The sequence below is a fragment of the Papaver somniferum genome, unplaced genomic scaffold (assembly GCF_003573695.1).
Source record: "Papaver somniferum cultivar HN1 unplaced genomic scaffold, ASM357369v1 unplaced-scaffold_30, whole genome shotgun sequence".
Classification (NCBI taxonomy): Eukaryota; Viridiplantae; Streptophyta; class Magnoliopsida; order Ranunculales; family Papaveraceae; genus Papaver; species Papaver somniferum.
Window position 1 is genome coordinate 578872 of NW_020641040.1, and position 6844 is coordinate 585715.

General features: G+C 37.1%; 1 pseudogene; it reads right to left on the reverse strand.

Moving 5' to 3' along the window:
- Positions 1 to 2398: 2398 nt before the first annotated feature.
- LOC113341641 lies at positions 2399 to 4298 on the reverse strand (annotated as a pseudogene).
- Positions 4299 to 6844: the final 2546 nt, after the last annotated feature.

Below are 6844 nucleotides of genomic sequence, written 5' to 3' on the forward strand. Positions count from 1 at the left end.
TTATCTATCCTGATTAAATGTTAAATTCTCAATTATGTTCAGTTTTTCTAATTAAAACAAGCCGATTCGTACAGTTCTTGCTACACAATTGCGGTATAACGAAAATAAGGTGCAAAATATATATGAGCAGCAAGTTTGCCGGGGTGTCATGTAAGGCTACCGTGTACTAGTGTATGGAAGATTTTCTTTGAGTTTAATCTGTAATTTTAATTGTATTCACGGTGAATATTTGAAATATAATGAAGATAAACATGCTCAGTAATGAATGCGCCCCATTCTCTGTATATGTTTACAACGAGCCATCAAATTTGTTTACAGTAGTCTCTAATGCTTTTGCATTCATAAAATCTTTGCAGATTTGAGAATTAAATGTTTAGATCTCCAATAAGCATCAAGGTTTTTAGAAGGAGATTCTCATTGTTTTTTCATTTTCCCATGTTTTCTACCAACAATCATCAAATTCAAGCTAAAAAACTAATGTTCATAGATTATGAAGATCGAATTGGCCAACTGTTAATCAAAATCTGAGGTCATAGGTTTGATCCCAATCACAAAATTCCTCCACCATTGCATGTCCGAGTTATTGGCTTACGAGCCCTTTATGTATGAGCATTAAGATGTACACCCCAAGGTTATCTTCACGTGGCGTTTTTAACATTGCATCCATTCACTTGGGCATTTTGTCTCCACTTGGATCTTTTAAGAGAGGTCAGTGATAACTTCTCTGGTTGCGTTCACAGCAGGATCACCCATAGAATCAGATGTTGCGGATGGAATTGAGTGAAGATGAGAGGGATTTACAACTACAAATGGATAAAGATCTAGAGTCATTACAGCATAAAGTGAGGAGGAAATAGTCATTGCAGAAAAAGGAATGGGTTTTTGGACAACTTATTGATTCGGTGGCGATGTGAGATCCAGTGAAGGTGTGAGTTCCGGCTGTCCAATTGGTGGTGATGTTCTGTTGGTCCGATTGATGGTGATATGAGTGTCAGCGTTGTGGATTATCATAACCAACGTGGCAATATCATATTAGTATTGACGAAGATGAAAGGATGCGATCAGATCAGATGATGGCAGCTTCGGAAGAGTTTCAAAGCCACTCATGGTGCAAAGACGCGATCAACTCACCCACTATTCCTCAGTCAGATGACAACACAATAAATCAGGATGGACCTCTGGTGGAAGATTATAGGAATAACAATGTGAATCAGATGATGATGGGAGGAGAAGTTCGAGGCCTCTTATGAAGACATCGAGTTTCGGCAACAAGTCTGCCATTTACAGCAAAACCAATCCAGAAAATCAGAGATACCACTGGCTTACGCTATCTATGATTACCTTTTGTGATCAGTGTGTATCTTAATTTTAATGTGTGACTGAGGGTTTTTCGTGAGTGTCTAAAGTTAAGCTTGAAATGCTTAAGCATGCTCTTATGTAATACCTTATAATTCTGAACTTAGTGTTGTGTGAGTTTCTTTTCCATTCTGAAGTTGTTTGGTATATGTTGATAATATAGAATTAAGACCTATAGCTGTTTATCGTGACGAGAAAATTTGCAAAATGTATCTAAATAAAGAAGAAAGATCCAACAGAAGCATGATCTATCCTAGAGAATAAGGCTATCTAGGCAGCAGATACTACCACCTTGGGAGCTTCAATTTGGCAGCATCTGCCACCATTTTACAATGCATGAGACAAAAATGTATCAAACCTGTAACACACACAGCCGTGACCAGGCGGACACGAAGTGACAAACTGTTTCGTATAATAGGAAATTTGTGGGTACCTTTTTATACTTGCTGATGGATGGTCAATGATTTGGACTCTTTACCATGAAATGAGCATCATATGGACTGGGCAGTCACCTGCCTTTTAATCTCAATCCACGTGAGAACTCACTGTTGACCAAACATCCCAACCCTATACTAATTCTGTTTGATATCTCCAGAGACCATTATTAGAAATGTGGTGACCCCATCTTATACTGGTATCAGATTGACAAAGCTACTCCAGAATGCTTCATAGTCTTGAAATTCGGTTTATAGACCTGCAGCTGTTTAAACACAAAAGTTAAAACAAGATCACAAGTATTAATATCAGACACGGAGTAATCATAGATTAAACATGACAAACCTGACCACTTTCCACTAGGCAGCACAAACTCTAACCAGTTTTAACAATATATGGAACCGTTTCGGCAGATAGTATTCTAAACTAATTTCAATTACTGTATCTCTCACACCAAACAGAGTGATTTTTACTCCTATGTGTATTGAATTCATTAAGACATACATTGAGACTACTAGCAGTATAGACATTGAACAAACATCTAAGCCATAGATTTGCTAGCTTGTACATCATTTGTGTACAGATTCTTCAGAAACACATACGCGACATCAACACTAGACTTGCCAGATGCCATCCAAATTGTACGAAACTGCAGGTTAAAAACCATATATTAATCATCCAACTTTGTCATAAAAGCTTCAAATGTATTAGCTCATTCGCCGATAAAGTGTTTATTAACAGCGAAACAACTGAATTATTCGGCACAAATTCTCTTTCACGCATCTTACTAAGAAATAGCAATGCCTTGTCAGTCTCCTTTCCTTCAAAGAAACCTTTAATGATTGTATTGTATGTTGCAGCATTTGGTGGACAAACCCCCTCTTCCATTTCCATGAATAGTTTGAAGGCGTCCGGTAACATCTTCTTTTGAATGAGGCCTTTGATCAATGTGGCATATGTCACTACATTAGGTACCAATCCTTTGTTTGGGATTTCAAAGAATAATCTCCTTGCACTTTCCAACTGGCCAGTCTGACACAAACCATGAATAATAACATTGTACATTTCAACATTTGTTAATAACACAAACCAGTACACTCCATGGTTTTAAACAATTCTATTGCCTCCACAAGTTTTCCATTCTTGCAGAGACCATCCAAAATTGTAATGTATGTAACTTCATTTGGAGAAATACCACAAGATTGCATCTCATTTAGAAACCTCTGAGCAGTCTTTGTTCTTCCATCTCGGTATAGTCCCCCTATTAGTATACTGTAAGTAACTATATTGGGTTTAATTCCATTTTGTTTCATTTTCTTGAATAGCTGCAAAGCTTCATCCAGCTTACGATTCTTGCAATACCCATCAATTAATATACTGTAACTGATAACTTCAGGTTGGAGGCCCTTATTCACCATCGAGTCAAACAGTTTCACGGCATCTTGCAACCGACCTACCAAACATAGACCATCCATCATTGAACTGTAAGTAATCTGATCAGGTTTTATTTTTAACCTGTCCATCAGTTTAAGCAACCCCGAAGCTTCTTCCATCATCCCATCTTTACAATGTGAATCTATTAATATATTAAAGGTTACTGTATCAGGTGATATACGGCGATCAATCATTTCATCGAAATACCTCCATTGAATGTGCAGGCAGTGACTATGAATTATAGAATTATAGGTGATTGCATTTGCATAAATTCCTCTTTTTGCCATCACAATTAAGAGTTTCTTCGTCCGGAATTGCAAAGTCCGTTGAGTAAGGAATTGAAAACAACTACATTTGGTTCAACATTCGAATCGTCTAGCATTTCAGAGAAGACAACCAAAGCTTCATCAACTAGACCTCCTTTCCAAAGTGTATCTATAATCGCACCATATAAAACAACGTCTGATCTGCAATTCCATTTAGACATGTTGTTTTTTAGCTGAAGAACAGGACCCACTGCACCAGTCTTACAAAGCCCATGTATGAGAGTACTGCATGTAAAGGCATCAGGTTGAATACCTGTGTGAGTCATTTTAACAAACAATTTAAAGGCAGGTTCGATCTCATCCTTGATACACAACCCTCTAAGTAGTGCAGTAAACGTGACATTATCCGGATGATAACCTATCTTTAACAACTCCCCAAACAAACAAAACCCGTGATTCACATTTCCTAATTGACAACAGCAATTAATCAAAATACTGAATGTGTACAAATCAGGTTTTACTCAAACCAAACGCATCTTCTTATACAACAAAATGACATCTGAATAGCATTTAATCTTCGATAATGATCCCAATACATGATTAAATGTAGAGGTAGATGGAAAAGGCCTTTCTAAAATCAATTGATCAAAGTATCTCAAACCATCATCAAGCTTTTTAATCTTTCCAGATTTACACTCATCCATCACACAACGCTCAAGTTGTGTCATTCTATAATGATAATCTCTCAGACATGCTTGATGATAACTAGAGATAACTCTGATATTAAGCTTTAATCTTTGAAACAAATTCTTCTTCTTGGACTTGAATCACTTGTTAGTTTATCAGGTTCAGTTTTTCAAATGAAGAAGGAAAAGCTGAAACAAACAAACACTATATTTCACTACTGAAGTGTAATCCAAGTGTAAATGGCAGTATTTGGACAATTCATGGGCACATCCACTTTCTAGCCGGAGACTGAGTTTACCGTCGTGGAAGCGGAGTTGGCCTGAATTAGTTTTTATTTGTACAGACTTCCCTTTAAAGTTCATTATTTGGAGTCGATGAGTACTCTTTAGATATACAATCGTTAGTGCCCAGTGTGCCCATGTTGGCGAAAGTCGTGGATCCGGTTTAGAAACACGTGTTCCAGTGACTATGCGTTCAATTTCTTTGTTGGAACTTGATCAGATTTCACACCTGTTCTGGGGGCAATTTCTTACAGTGAAACAAAACCAATCTTAACAATCATTCTGTAGTTTAATTAGATTCCAAATCACGAAACACCTATTTTTCACTCTAAAATATACGGTTGATTCATACACTGAAACACCTATTTTTGCAAGATTGCTACAGAGAAGGCGTTGCAAATTTGCTAGGGGTGAACCAAAATCCATACAAGTTAAAAAAGTGCTGAAAGCAAATTGGTAAACCCCTGTCTGTTGCAATCTTGTGTTCCTGGACAGGGCCACAGGGGTACTATGATATCAGATAAAAACTATGAAAACATAGAAATGAATCACCCATCCAGTAAAACTGAAATGCCCAATTCTGTTCCTGAATTTATGCTGGGATTTTGAGAGCGATCATACTGTCATTATCGCCACTTATTAAGCGGACAGAATAATGGGGGAACTAAACTAGAGTGAATGTAAATGAGAAACACAACTGCTATAACATCATGTCAGAACATGTAGCTAGCATTTGTATTTTGTTCAAGTCAACTCCATAAATAGCACCATGGAAAGAAAGAAAAGAATTTACTACATATTGCAAGAAGAATCAAGCACGAAAGAAAGTTTAGCACATAAAAATAAAACTTGCTGAGAGTGCCAGTTTTGAAAATCCCACATATAAGAAATAAGTTTAACACAAAAAAAAAAAAAAAGTAAAACTTGCTAAGAGTGACAGTTCTACTCCACAGGTTTCTTCCGGCATTAGGTTGAACGCCATTCTCAGTTCCCGGGACAGTCTAATGGAAGGACCTATAAGACCTCTAATGCATAGTAGTATAAGTGACCTACCGCTGCACAATCCCATCAAAATAAAAATTCCTTGGTTTCCCTCAGGATCCAACTGGAACAGCGACTGGAAACAAATATTCCAATATTTTGTTCTGCACTAACTCATGGTAGTACCACAACAGGCACAACTATGAAACTCTAGTAGCTAATATATGCCTCCTATCAGCTAACAAGGATATGCACCGAGTTAGACATCTCAATACAATCCAATAATCAAATATCCCAAACACAAAAGCTGGTTCGCCACAATCACAACCACACACAAAAGGGAATTACCTAAACTAAACAAACAAAGTATTTTGAGCTAGCACATGGATGAATTCCTAGACACCACCTACTCGTACATGATGCACATTTTAAGCTAGAACCTTTCGTTGGACGGATCCAACTATCCCTTGCATAACAAATCGGCCAAATAGGATTTATGTTTGGATGTTGTTTTGAACAGATCCAGCTATGGGTTTTGCTGTCTAATTATACCTTTTCCAGACTTTTGGACCAATTTTTTTAATGAAATTGTAACAACTAATGACTGAAGTGTGTGTTTTAGGATGGAAGACGCCTAATGCGGATAATACTGCATGGTTACAGGGTAGGCATTTGGTGGACATGGGATAATGGCAAACAAGGCAGGATAAAAACTGGTGATTGTGTACATTAATTGAAGAATGTTGGACCATACACACTGACTCGTGTTAATCACGTTAGAACTTCAAACGATAAGATAATCACAAAAAGCATATAGAAAATGAATGACAAAAATTTAACTGATTTTTTAGGAAGATGTACTGGATTAGGACTAGATAAAAGCAAACACAGTTTTCACTCCATTACATGTTGTACGCTGAAAGAAAAATACAGGAAAGTTAGGTGCAGACTATGTTATAAGGACTAATACCATACTCCATATTCACCTGTTTTTGTCCATGATGATATAGTCATATAGAGTTGCAGCTAACTGGATATCCCGGGGTAGGTTAGGGATGAAGGTAGGACGGGAACAAAAAAAAAATTCTCACTGAATGGGAAACATAATAAATAAAATTTAAGGCTTCAAACAACAATATGCTGGCTGATGGTGCTGGGATCCCAAAATGTAAACCACATATTTGAAAACAAACTTAGCTTACTAGAATATGTATCGCATTAAGTTTTAAACCAAGTAAATGATGATATAAAGAGATGCGGAAATAGGCAAGCATGAATGCTACACCAAAAGTAACACACACTAAAATTTATCTGCATATAATGGTGATAATGTCTAAGCTGCAATATGAAAATTACCAGATAATATGTGGCCCGGAGTCGGATCTCTTCCTTCCTACTGCCCCT